This window comes from Parambassis ranga, chromosome 1 (genome assembly GCF_900634625.1).
Source record: "Parambassis ranga chromosome 1, fParRan2.1, whole genome shotgun sequence".
Taxonomy (NCBI): domain Eukaryota; kingdom Metazoa; phylum Chordata; class Actinopteri; family Ambassidae; genus Parambassis; species Parambassis ranga.
Genome location: NC_041022.1, coordinates 23830680 through 23845227, shown reverse-complemented (window position 1 = coordinate 23845227; position 14548 = coordinate 23830680). Strand labels below are relative to the sequence as shown.

The 14548-nt window shown below is 45.4% G+C and overlaps 1 non-coding gene across 1 annotated transcript; it reads left to right on the top strand.

Annotated features, from left to right (window-relative positions):
* The first annotated feature begins 8068 nt into the window (after positions 1-8068).
* Positions 8069-8139, top strand: trnag-gcc (transfer RNA glycine (anticodon GCC)). Its single transcript has one exon. It is a non-coding gene; the product is annotated as a tRNA-Gly (tRNA).
* The last annotated feature ends 6409 nt before the right edge of the window (positions 8140-14548 follow it).

The window sequence follows — 14548 nt, the reverse complement described above, 5'->3', positions numbered from 1 at the left end:
TTAAAGGATGGCTAAAAACTGTTCTGTCACCAAAACCCTCTTGATAGGCAGACACCGCAGCCACGTAGGCTTTAATTGCACTAAAAGCCAAGCCTCTGTCCAGCAACAGCTGGAGAAAAGACAACACAAGAGGCAGGGGGCAGCTGGAGGAATCCACACTCCTGTCAATGCACCACTGCTGGAAAGCAGACCATTTAGCAGAGTGACTCTAGCACCCTGGATAGTTCCCACAACCTCGCGGGAGAGACCCAGTCTCTCTAGGCCAGACCTGGGCAAAGTATATGGAGCCAAATCGGGGTCATAAGTTTTGTTCACCTGAAAAAATACAATTCATTCAAACACTAAAATTTGATTTTTTTTGAATCAACTTTGAAATTCTTTTGAATAAATAGTTTATTTTCAGGTTTCATTTCAATAATTATTTTCATATTTACCATTTTATTTTTTCAGTTTCAGATTTTTTGTTTTCAGATTCAAATCTTAATTTTTTTACAGTTTCACATCTTGTTTCTTCAGGTTCAAATCTTTTTTTCGCTTTCGTCTCTCCTTTTTTCACCTTTGAGGTTTTGACCCTTTGCCTTCAGGGAACATCGGACGTGTGTCAGTTAAACTCAACATGCGCTATCTATCGTATTGACGTGACTGGCTGCAAAACACTGACACCAGGCAAAGTTGTAGACAGTGTTGCATCAAAAGGGAGAATATGAATAATTTGTGGAAGCGATAAGACGCTAAACACATCATGCAGGCCTCCTGGCGGACCCTGTAAGGAACTATCGGCTGGCTGTCAGTCTCCTCCTGCTCTGTGCACCAGAGAAGTAATGAGCGTCAGTGCTGAGTTACAGCGAGACTCAACTGGTGAAAACACCGAATACGGCGCAATATGGCAGAGAAATTACCAGTGAGTCGGAAAAGCCACAACCAGAAAATGGCTTGATGCAGAAAGATGTGAGACAAGAGTGGTTATCGGTACGACTTCACCTGGCGACGACTGACCGAGCAGCAGCGGCTACATGCTACGCTGCGGTGGCCACGGTACTTCCAAACAGGTAGGCTGATCATGTATGAGTTTTTTATTATTATTATTTTTCATCACTGCGTAGCCAGTTTACTCAGCATTCAGTTACTTGTTGTGCTGAATGTCTTGCCAGTAGGAGAAGAGCGGAGATGTGCGTGTCAGCTTTCACCAGGCTACGTTTGCTAACGTGATGCTAACGTGACGCTTACAGGCTCTGGTCAGCAGCTTTCTGCCTTTTATGCAGGTTTTATTCCATTTACCAGTTTTTCTGAGTTTCTGTTTAATCGGTAAGCAAACGAACTTGACGTGGATACTCTTGTTCTTGTCGATGGTCATTATCACGGTGCTGCTCAACATGCTAGGTGTCTCTGTGTTGTTGTAGCTGTGTCCTCAGCTCTGCTGAGGGAGAGCAGAGCAGCGTCTTCTGTCATAGACCTGCTGCTGTTGTCATTGTTCAGTTTACTGCTGCACTCTTTATGCTGTAATTACTGTACATTGTGTAATTGTGATATTCTCTCCACAGCTCTGTGATCTTATGACCAGACGCTGCACCAGACCAGTCTTCACCTGCCTGAGGACAACACACGATAATAATGATCTCTGATTTTGTTCATATATATGTAATGCATTTTATTTAAATCCAAATACAGTAAACTGTTGCCAACATATCTGGTTTTCATTATTTGTGCAGCTTTTTAAAATAACAAAGACTGAATATTTTCTGTAATAGACAAACACAGTTACAGTTTTCCAGTGAACAGATATTTACTCTCATGTATGATCAACAAAAAAGAACAGAAGCACCAAACATGTTAGAACCTGAAGAGATAACAGGCCAGTTCTAGGTGTGGGACACCTCCCTACTATACAGGACTGTGTGTGTCAGCATGAGGATGCACCAGTCACCAGGTTGTCCACAGCATCATCTGAGCCTGCAGCTCCCTCAGAAACAACAGCTGGCTGCACCTGCTGCAGGAGGACCATGGTGAGGAGGTCAGAGGTCAGACTTGGTTCAGACGGAGCTTCAGCAGCTGATGGGTCTGGTGATGTGAGGTAGCTGATATTCAGCTACCTCACATCACCAGAGGAAATGCACTGAAGATTCATAATAAAGATTCAGTGCTAACTGGCTGTGTAGCATCGCTGCCCTTGTTGGTTTTAGCAAATCTAACCTGCAGTAATTGCCATGTTTGATGATGTTATGTATTTATTCTTGCTGTAACTCAGTACTGTCTACAACTTTGCCTGGTGTCAGTGTTTTGCAGCCAGTCACGTCAATACGATAGATAGCGCATGTTGAGTTTAACTGACACACGTCCGATGTTCCCTGAAGGCACCATGGCCGAGCTAAGGCCTCAGCCCAGAGCGCGCTCTGCCTCAGCATTCATTGTCCTGCTGTCACTCAGCAGTCCACACCCATGCCCCCCCCCCCCCCCCCCCCCCGAAAAAAAGATTTGAACCTGAAAAGTAAATCTGAAGCTGAAAAAAAGATTTGAACCTGAAGAAACAAGATGTGAAACTGTAAAAAATTAAGATTTGAATCTGAAAACAAAAAATCTGAAACTAAAAAAATAAAATGGTAAATATGAAAATAATTATTGAAATGAAACCTGAAAATAAATAATTTATTCAAAAGAATTTCAAAGTTGATTCAGAAAAAAATTTAACTGAAAAAATCAACATCAAAACAAATTTTAGTGTTTGAATGAATTTTTTTTTCAGGTGAACAAAACTTATGACCCCGACTTAAAAGTATGGCCCGCGGGCCACATCCGGCCCGCTTGCACACAATAGAAGAAAAAAAAAGAAGGCATCAAAAGTCAGCTGTCAGCCGGCATTACCGGTAACGTCTTTCCAACCCTCCTTGTCTCTTCCACGCTGCAGTACTGCTTCATCCCATCTACTTTTTGGAGAGACACGGTCGCGCTGTGTACACTTTAAAAATGCTGCGAGACTATACTGAAATGTACGGTAAAGCGTGAAGAAACTCCACGGCGCATTCAGTCACCGCGGTGCTGCAGCCGACATCGTCATCTGCTCTTAAAAAGCTCGGATCTTGTCCAACTTTCAGAACTTTGGGATTTGATCGTTTTTAAAATTAGTTTTAACTCCAATGGTTTACTTCTGTAAAAATATCTTCACATCATCTGCTCTGCTCTGCACTGTGTGGGAGTGTTTTTCAACATACAACCAGCACACACTCAGTGGACCTGGACACACACAGAGGACAGAGGAGTGAGCAGTAAACACATAGACCAGTTCACATCATCAACTCCCTCCGCCACACATTGCTTCTGTGTTTTTTTTCGGCCAATGCGATTTTATAATATATCTATCTTTCCATTCATTCAACTCCGCGCAGCTCTCTCTCTCCCTCCCGTCCGCGTTCACACACACATAAGCGCACACGCACGCGCACACACCGAGAGCAGCTGATCCGCCCGCTCCTCCTTTCAATGCACCATGACTGTTGAAGGAAACCCCGGACCGGCGGATATGTTTACACACCCTAACTCAGCACAGACAGAGCTGGTAACGCAGCAAACATTAGGTGATTTAAGGTGAAACGCGGTTACCGTTGAGATAAACTACGTCATATGCCCATAGTCACATATGAATAATAACACCAAAAGCTGTTTTATTAATCAGTTAGTTGCCTTGTAACTTTAGTAGTTCCATATAGTATTTATGCTATTAATGTATTTATATCACATTATTTATTTTAACCTTTATTTTACCAGAAAATGTCATTTTACAAAACAAGAACAGGCTGATATATGAGGTCAGTGTTGAGTTCATATCGTGAAATAAAAACTTTCAGATTCAGATGTTTTTGTAATCCATTCCTTAGATGACACAGAATCTAAAGATTTCTAAACTAGGCACGAATTAAAGTAAGATTAAATTAAAGTAAGTAAATTTGGTGAGTCATCCAGGAAAAATGAAAAATACTCTGGTCTGTATGAGCAAACTCATTCTACACCCCTGTAATGTATGGAGTTGAGGTGGGGGAAGGTCCAGGCAGGGTTCAAGTAAGCATGTATTTATTCATCTTATCACTCAGAACTAACTGAGGTAATTAAGATTTGACTAACAACTCAAAATTCTTGTAGCTTTAAAACTGTCACAGCTAAGCATACAGGTGTATATTTAACCTTTATAAACCCCAATGACCAACTCTCCGACCGATGTGACACCGAGATGCCCCCTGGTCTGTGTGAAACACTGCTTACAGTGATGAAACAAGAGCATATTTATAAAGGTAGCTACTGTGCCAGTGATCTCCAATTCAATTCATATTATTATTTATGAAAGAAATGTGGCCCTTTGCTTTTCTAATGGAAGTCTATGTGGCCCTCGCAAAAAAAATAATTGCCCACCCCTGCTCTAGGCGCTCCCGTTCAAGCGGCCAGACCCACAGCCGCTGGCCTATTATGGGATAGCTCCTGATCGCTCCTCCTGTCTGTGAGAGCGCGTCCCCGCGCCAGGGCAGTTCCCACGGACTGCCTGATAACATCTGCTGTAGGCAGGGAAACCACGACGCCTTCGTGCGCACTGGCGCCACTAAAATGGCCGACAGCTGCTCCACTCTCACTCTGTCCAGAAACTGAGGGATAAGTGTGACTGGAGGAAACGCATATAGAAGCATCCTGGGCCACGGCCGGTGCGCAAAAGCATTCACTCCCAGTGGAGGATTGTCCCGTGCGCTCAGAGAAAACCACAGAGCGCACAGCGCATTCTCGCGTCTGGAAAACAGATCCACTTGCGCTCTTCCTAACCTGCTCCAGATCTGCCCGGCCAGATCGGGATGGAGACTCCAATCCCCGGAACGAGGACCTCCCCTCGACATCACATCCGCTCCTTTGTTCAGTACACCTGGGACGTACACCGCTCTGATAGAGAGAAGGTATGTGTGCGCCCAGCGCAGCAGCCGTCTGGCTATGTTTAACAACTGGGCGGAGCGCACTCCTCCCTGTCGATTTATATATGCCGCTGCTGCTCTGTTGTCTGTGAATCAGAACATGCTGATTCTGCAGTACATGGGCGAAATGCTGGATCACTTTCCACACGGTGAGAAGCTCCAGCGCATTTATGTGTCCTCCCACCACCAGAGACAGACACGTTCCTCCCCATCCTGACAGAGATGCGTCTGTGAACACTGAGATGTGTGACACTGCCCTTCCCAGAGGCACACCTTCCGACAGGACCTGTCGATTCCTCCAATAAGAAAGATCGGGACTTACGGAGGGAGGCACCGACACCATGCGTCTCCGTTGATGCACGGGATCGATGCGCAAACGGATGAACCATCTCTGCAGTCGTCTCATATGAAGCAGTCCCAGAGGAACTACGGCATGACCCGCTGACATCATGCCCAACAGCTGCATGAAAGCGGAGCGCGCAGTCAGCGCCTCCACTCCCTGCTGTGAGAGCCAAGCTCTCATCACGGCTGTGTTCAGCTCCACCCCCAGATAAATCACCGTCTGAGCAGGGACAGGGGAACTCTTTTCCCAGTTTATCATAAACCCCAGGTTCGACAGGTGGCTCACTAGCCGCTCTGTGTGTGACGCCGCTTCCTCTCTGGACCGAGCCAGCAGCAGCAGGTCGTCCAGGTAAAAAAGCACTCTCATCCCTGACATATGTAGCGGCCGCAGAGCCGCCTCGAGATGGGGAGGAGCGGCGTCAGAAAAGTCATTTATGTGCCGCTGTGCTGACAGACAGGGCTTATGACACAGAGAGGGAGCCTCATCCCCGCTCACTGGTAAGTGAGGAGGAGAGAGACTGTGCAAAGATGAGAGCGTCTGTCTGTGTGTGTGTGTGTGTGTGTGTGTGTGTGTGTGTGTGTGTGTGTGTGTGTGTGTGTGATATGAGCTCCTACTGTATCGTAACCGAAAGGTTAGAGACTGCAGGCTCACACTGTGTGGGAGACATGTGTGCGACAGCCTGAGCTGTAGGATTGCTCTCAACAGGATGTACGTGTTTTATTTCAAAACAGGGAGAAACACTCCCAACATCCTTACAAACAATATCACACATATCCCCCCCGCACCGTCACTGTTTCTTGGGCTGCTTCCTGGGAGGCTGCAGAGGAGGGTTAGACCAAGTGCATGCCGGCCGCCGCTGTCTGTTGCCTCGGGGTGCCGCCGCGGGCACCGGGTGAGACGGCGGTGGAACGCTGAAAGAAGCAGGTAGTGGTTGCTGTGGCTGAGACGCAGCCGTCATAGGTACTGGGGGGCGTCTCTGCCTGGGGCGCGGGTCCCGGCGGTCCCGCCAGTGACCAGAGGAGCGCTGGGCTCGAGCAACATGCTTCTTAATTTTCTCTGCGTCCTCAGAAGCTTTCTGCATGTGATCCACCAACAGTTGAAGGTGAGGACCGAACAGCCCGTCCGAGCTGATGGGACACTCCAATAACTCCTTCTTCACAGCATCGGGAATGGAGGATGACAGGTGCAGCCACATATTCCTCTGAATCAGCTGTTGCCACACTGCGATCCGGGCCGCGCAGACAGCAGTTGATGCACACAGATTCAGGATGGCGCTGGCAAGGTTGCCGAGCTCCAAGGCTTGCTCAGAAAGGTGATCGGAATCCTCCGTCAGCTTAGTGATAGCAAACGCCAGGAGAGAAATGTTGTTGGCTGCCGCTTTAATCTGAAAAGCACACTGATGAGAACGGTCAGTGAAACGTGCGATCAGCTGATCTCTGCCGGAGGGCAGGGCTGGCCGGCGTCCGCTCAGCACGTTGGCCCTGACTCCAAACAGAGATGTGAGGCTGGGGTCGAGGGGAGGGACGGGAGGAAAACCAGAGGCGGTGAGCCCATCTACCTTGGTGATGGGAGAATAGGTAGAGACCGGCGCCTTTATTTTCCCAGGTTCTGCCGCTGCCCCCGACAGATACGGCACAATAGCAGGAAAACGTGGCCAGACAGGGTCCCGTCTAGCCGCGTGTACTGAAGCATAACGCCCTCCCATCTCGTCCCGAGGAATTACTTCCTCGGCCGACGGCACCGTCAGGTTCCTGAGCGCTGCCGCACGCTGAATCATTTGAGGAAGATCCCTGACGAGAGCGCCTATTGCCGGCAAGGGAGAAAGGATTAAAGCGGGGACCTCGGGGACTCCCGAGTGAACCCCAGGCATCTCCTTATCATCATCCAACCCCTCCATCCGGAGAGGGGGATCGACCTGAGGAGAATGTGGTGAAGGTGGGGCAGAGTCGTCCGACTCCGACCCTTCTGCAAAAAGAGCAATAGCGTCCTCTAACGGGTAGTCATCTGCCACGGGAAAAGTTGCGTCCGCTGCAGCGGTGAAAGCATCTGCTCTCCGCCGCCTCTCGTCCTCGGGAAGGAGCTTGCAATAGGGGCACGCTGCCTGTGGAGTTAGCGCCAGGCCGGCGTGCTCCGGGCCAAGGCAGGATTCGCAACAGGCATGCAGATCAAAGCTCATGATGAAGCCGATCTGGCACACCGGGAAGATCCTGATGCCATCCGAGGACTTAGCGGACTCTCTTGCTCGTTCTTGCTGGCTATTGCTCGCCATTGCACGCTCTTAGCTCGCTCTCAGCTTGCTCTTAGTGCTGCAGCTTACGCTGAAGAAAAATAGGAGCCGATTGTCCGGTCTCAGTCCAATTTATACTCGAGGTGAGGCCCACGTAGTAGGTGGGCGGTGATTAAATCTTTCAGTGCTGCGCATGGGCGCGAAGGGATGAACCCACTAGCGATAGCCTTAAAGGGCGAAGCCTATACGAAATAGAACACTCGAGGTAGTAGGTGAGGACACCCCAAAGTGGACAACCCGAGTAAGTTCCAGGGAATCCCAGCAACAGGCGCCAAAATAGAGAACACACACACACACACACACACACACACACAAAGTCATTAAACTCAGCACTGCTGAATGAATATTCAGAGACTGACAGAACAACATGTGGACAACTCCTGTCCAAATGCTTCTGCCAACAACCAGCCACACTGCAAATCACAAAAGCCTGGAAATGAGAAACAACAACCTGCTGCTCAGCTTCTCTTCAGATACCACCAAACAGCTTCTTTCACAGCATTGGTGGTTCAGTGGTAGAATTCTCGCCTGCCACGCGGGAGGCCCGGGTTCGATTCCCGGCCAATGCAGAGATGCTTTTAACATACAATTCAAGACTTGCTCAAACCCCCAGCATAGCATGTATGAAGGAAATACTTTCCTAATTTTTTTTTTTTACACCTATTTTTTTAAAAACTTTTGAATGGTATGGTACATATGAAAATGCCATAATATGTCCTAACCAGCAGAGGGAGCAATGATCATAAAAGAGATAAGATAAGACAAGATAATCCTTTATTAGTCCCCCCCAGGGGAAATTCACAGTGTTACAGCAGCAACAGCACACGTAAGAAGAAAAAATAGAATAAATACAATGAACACAAGGTGAATGAATGTTTGATCAATTAACAGAATAAAGTGACTAACAGAATAATAACAGAACAAAGTGACTTCAGTACTGAACATTGTACAAAACTCTCTGTTGGATGCAAAAAAGTTTCAGTGGTTTGTATGTTATTTTTTATAGCTTGTTAAAACCTGATAACACCCAACTGTTCTGTATTCAGGACACTTCCGTTAGAAACCCTAGTCAAAAAGTCCTTTAGAGATTCCAGTAGTACATTCTAAATAAAACGTCTAATTGATTTTGGAACCGATCCTATTGGATTTTGTCCTATAGGGCCCGATCCTATTGGATTTTGAAAACAAGTCCTATAAGATTTTACGATGATCCTATTGGATTTTAAGAACACATCCTAAAAGAAAATTGAACCAAATCCAATAGGTTTTTCCTTTATTATAAAGTCTTTTAAAAATCCACGACAAATATGATCCTATAGGAAAATACAATTGAAATGATTATTTCTTGTTTCAATCCATTACAGGTAGCCAATCATTAATTGAGTTTATTAACTATATAAAAAGGAGGAGGAAATCTAAATGTTAAGCTTACCTTTACTACACTGGGTCAGGGTCAGGGCTCTTTTGTAGAGGGAAGGGGGAGAAAGTGGGGCACAGCAGGGAGAGAGTTCAGCTTCCTGACAGCCTGGTGGATGAAGCTGTCCTTTTATTTTGAAGTTCATTTTCTGTTTGTATTAGTTCTAGTGTTACTAGTCACTTCCTGTTTTATTTTGTATTTCACTAGTTCACTTGTGTTTCAGGTCTGATGACTTCCCTTTCCTCATGTGTGCACCCTTCCCCCTCCTGTGATTACCTGCTCCGCCCTAATGTGCTTCACCTGTGTCCTATTGTCTTCCCGCCCTCCTGTGTATAAAGCCTGTGTGTTTCCTTCCTCTTGTTGCCAGTTCGTTTTGTGAGTCTTCCATGCGACACAGCCGTCCAAGTAGCCTATCTGCTCTTGTGATTTTCCCTACATGTTTTCAAGTAAGTTTTGGATTTTCTTGTGCTTTGACTTCGCTTGGATTTTGACTACTGTTGCCTTTGCCTTTCTGGATACCTTTGCCTCATGGACTGATTTCTTGTGTACCGAACTCTGGCCTGAATTAAACACTGAGTTTGCTTTCACCTGGACTATGTCCATTTGTGTCTCCCATCTAACTATCCCCTGACAAATTGCAGATATAGACATCAAAGGATAAGTTAAGCAGGTCAGACACACAGTTCTGGGCTCTCACAAACTGTGGTCGGTTTGTGAGGTAGTCCCTGATCCACTCTGACAGCAGGTGATCCACCCCTGTCTGCTCAAGTTTGTCCTTCAGGATCACCGGCTGGATGGTGTTGAAAGCACTGGAAAAATCAAAGAAGGTGATTCTCAAAGTGCTGCCGGGCTTCTCCAGGTGAAAAAGAGCTTGGTGTAGCAGGAAGGTGACAGCATCCTCCACTCCAACATTAGGCCTGTAGGCAAACTGCAGCAGATCCATGGAGGAGCCCACTGTGGAGCGGAGGTGTCTCAGGACCAGTCTCTCCAGTGTCTTCATGAGGTGGGATGTCGAAGCCACTGGTCTGTAGCTGCTGAGGTCTTTGGGGTGCGGTGTTTTAGGCACTGGTACCACACAGGAGGTCTTCCAGAGCTGTGGTACCACCCCCAGCTTGAGGCAAAAAAGACATTTTAAATAAATTAAAGACATGCTCCATAACTCCACACAGCTGGTCTGCACAGGACTTGAGGAGCCTGGAGCTAATGGCATCGGGTCCAGCTGCCTTCCTTGTCTTTGTCTTCCTGAGTTCTCTTCTCACCTGGGCTGCTGTGAAGGACGGGTGGGGGGTGAGAAGGTTGAAGCAAGGCGTCTGGACTTGTAGAGTTTTCTAGAAGACGTTTCGCTGCTCATCCAAGCAGCTTCATCAGTTCTGTTTGGTGGGGAAGCATGGTTTATATGTGGTTACAGACCTATGTGGGTGGGTCTGGGTAAAACTTAAAAAACTTACAAACAATAGCACTAAATGTTTCCATACTTACCTGTGATGTTCTGGCTGACTGGGCCAGGTGTGTCTAACGACTGGCTAACGACTATGAAACTGCCGGAGGGGGACTGGTTGACAGCCCTTTGTTCTTACTGTGAGTATGTGCAAACTTCCTGGGAATGGATGGAATCACTGCATTGTATGTGGTGGAAAGATGATGTCTGAGGCCACCACCTCTGTTAAGGGAAGGTTTTTCCAGCTTAACATAGATGGCATCCTTGACTCCTCTTTCATACCACCTTTCCTCCCTGTCTAAAATGTGAACATTGTTGTCCTCAAAGGAGTGTCCTTTGTCTTTGAGGTGGAGGTGAACAGCTGAGTCTTGTCCTGAGGAGGTGGCTCTCCTGTGCTGAGCCATTCTTCTGTGGAGTGGTTGTTTAGTTTCTCCAATGTACAGATCAGAGCATTCCTCACTGCACTGGACTGCATATATCACATTGCTGTGTTTCTCCCTGGGAATCTTATCCTTCGGGTGAACCAGTCTCTGTCTCAGTGTCTCTGTCTCTTAGAGGTCCTTTATAGGGACCTCTCAGTTGAGGTGCTGGCATGGGTCGACCCTGCGATAAATTTACATGCAGTAGCTCATTAAAGCAAATGAAGAAGCATCAACCCAGTTAAACTTTGTGCTGGCACAGATTTTTACTCAGTTTTGCCTTTAAATTTCCATTTATTCATTTAACCTAGTGCCAAATTGGTTGATTACAGCAAGCATGTAATATTTCCATATCAACATAATCGAAGTGCAGATGTTTAAACAGGCCTTCTGGAGTAGGAATGTATCCTATCAGTGTTTTTATACTATTTTTACACTGATATAGAACTTTATTAACCATAGTCTGTTATAGTTATAGTCTTTTATTATATCTTCTTTATATATTTTCTTCCCCCCTTCCACAGTGATCAACACTGTGGCTTAATTACAATGCAGGTAGAGATCAAATCAACTTGCAGATTTTCCTTCAATGTTTTACTGCATGATTGGTCAAAATACATAGTGCAGTGATAGACAGATTGTATTTTAGTTGCTTTTGGATTTTGTGCTTTAATAAATTTCCCATTTTTGAAAATCCTCTGTCTGCATGTACATTTGGCAATTTAGTCCTACCTCATCAACATAGATTCCTTTAGGAGAACACCGAATTTTTATTCTTAATTTACATAATGCATCTTGACCTAAAACATTTACAGGGGTTTGATCTGAATCGGAATTCTTGTTTTCTCTTCCTCTAGTAGCTACTCTCACTGGAGCTGTCATTGGAATGAGCTGTGTTAGTCTCTAGAATCCCATTGTCTTAACAAGCTTTCCAGAGTGTTTCCTAAGTGTCAAATAACATTGGAATTTGATGATTCTCAATTTCAACTTGAACGATTCGTTCTTCGTCAGCTTCCATGGTTAATATTGGAAGTTGTGTCATGGATTCCCCTAAGGATCATCTGGGCACCCCCAGTAATCATGATTAGGTTCTGACTACAGGTTTATGGGATCGCTATCACAGCGTTGCATCGGCTGGGGCTCACAACCACCATTAGACCAGTCGGGACCAGTTTGCAGCCTCGGGCATCTGTTAGTGAAATGTTCTGGGTCACCACATTCCCAGCATGCTCTGTAAGTGTTTGACCTGTATGGTCTACTCCTCTGGCCCGCCTGGAACTGTCTGGGAGGACACCTCAATGAGTTGTTCTGCTGTGGTGGATACACGTTGACGACGGCAGGTGCCTGTTGTGGGGCTGTAGGCATACACGTGTCTTGTTGTTGCATCACGTTTGTGGCTGCGGCTGTTTGCAGCGGTTGATGTATGACTTCACCCCCCCCCCCCCCCCCCCCCCCCCCCGCTGGGGACCTACAGATATGTTAGCATTAGGAGTTCTCCTGAGGGAACCCTGCTGCACGTCAGCAGGTGAGTCTCGTTCATTTTGATCATCAAAGAGTGAGGCATTTACACCGTTGTCAATGTCAAAGTTTCCATCGAAATGAATCGCGTCAGTTAAGGACGGGTACGTTCCAGCAGTTTCAGCAGTGTTCATTTTCCATTTAGCAGTTTTAGTGCTGGCTTTGTTGTTGCTTTTTAATTCTTTTAACGCTTTAGAGACGCTTTTTCTGTAATTCTGGCCTTCGGTTTTGAACATTTTTATGATTTCAAGCTCTGCCTTCCTTTTCTTCTCCCACTTTTTAGATTTATCTTTAGACTTGTAGTCTTTTATTCTTAGTATCATATCATCACACGCACTCACATCCAATGTGCCCTCCTTTGGCCATGTGGGATCTAAACCTTTTGCGGTTTCTCCCACTTTTCAGACACCTTTTGAATTTCTTTAAGGCGATCAGGATATGTGCTGCCAGTAGTACAGGTGTTATACTCATTTTGGCTGCTTTAGGCTTTTTGTTAAAATATTCAGCACTGTACATTCATACTGGTACATTCATGTCATGCTCTTTACTATGTAAAGGTTTTTATACAATAGTAAATATGTTCTTTAGATACAACTCATGGATTTAAATGCTTAAATTTAGATATTTATCATATATTTGTATTTCATATTTCAATCTGTAACATACAAGAATTTCTGATTCTGATTCATGCTCAGAAGTAGAAAAAAAACTCATGAACATTCACACATCACAAAATGCACTCACACTAACCAGATAACGACAATAGTCAGGGTCAGTCAGTCAGTCAGACATTCAGTCGGTCAACTGGGGTCTCACACACATCTTCTATATTTTTACATGCCAAATCAGATTTATGTATTACTTTAGTTTTGTTTTTTTTTTCTTTTTTAGAGATATTGTCTTATTATGGCAGGGGTGTCCAAACCTTTTTCGGGGAGGGCCAGATTCGATAATGCGAAACTCTCCGAGGGCCAACAGTCTCCGATGTCATTATTTTAAACAATAAAAACTGTGTATGCTGTTTTGTAATATATTACATCTTACACAGCAAACAAAATAACATCTTAGCATTCAGATGAACAGATCAGTACGACGGCGTATTAGGGACCCGGAAGAGGAGGGGGGGGCAATATTCTGAGATTTAAAGTCGTAAATTTACGAGAAAAAAAGTCGTAGATTTACGAGAAAAAAAGTCGTAGATTTACGAGAAAGAAACTCGCAAATTTACGGGAAGACCTCAGATATTCTCTGACATTAGGCTATAAAGTCGCAAATCTGGAGACACGCTGCTTGCTGTCACGGTCGCCGTGGAAAAGCTCATCAAGCTGTGACAATGCTGTGAAGAAGATAGCACCGTTGATAACCTTTCCTGCTTCAACCTCCCGACCATAGTCAGGGAGCCCAGAGGACGAGCTACGTTGCTCGTGGTTAACCCCCACCGTCACAAACAGCTGGAGTACCAGAGCACTTTCCTGTGCTTGCAGGGCGGCAGCTTTGTTCTCATATTCTTTACGCTGTACATATACTTCTTGTTAATAAATCGCTCCTCTCTCAAGCTAACAAGTCATCTTCTCTTCCACTCCTACACAAACACGCTGTCCTGTATCCTGCACACTCACACACAGGTAAGCACACACGTACTCACTGCCTTCCTATTATAAGGCATATAGGCCTACAACTCTCATAACACTAAAACAGTTGCTTTTTATCCAGTTTACACATATGTAAACTGTACACATAAACCGTGTGCATGTATGCATGTATGGAAACGCGACATAATTCCATGACCAGGAAAAACGGATGCAAATTTCTGAGTTTTTTTCTCGTAAATTTACGACTTTTTTTCTCGTAAATCTACGACTTTTTTTCTCGTAAATTTATGACTTTAAATCTCAGAATATTGCCCCCCCCTCCTCTTCCGGGTCAGTATTTTTTTTTCTTACATTGGCCCTAATACGCCGTCGTAGATCAGAAAATGTTATCTGTCTGAATTTACAGCATAAATTTAAAACATTCAGAAACTGTGTGGTTGTGATAACAGAGCAACAGGCAAGTTATTGACTCTACTGTGAAGGTGAGATCTGATCATATGTGGCAGGTCTGGTTTAGGAGCAGCAGACATCAGTAAAATGTCAGGTAGACTAGGTGGGAGTCATTTAGTGCTGATCTCAAAGGGTCTGTAATTT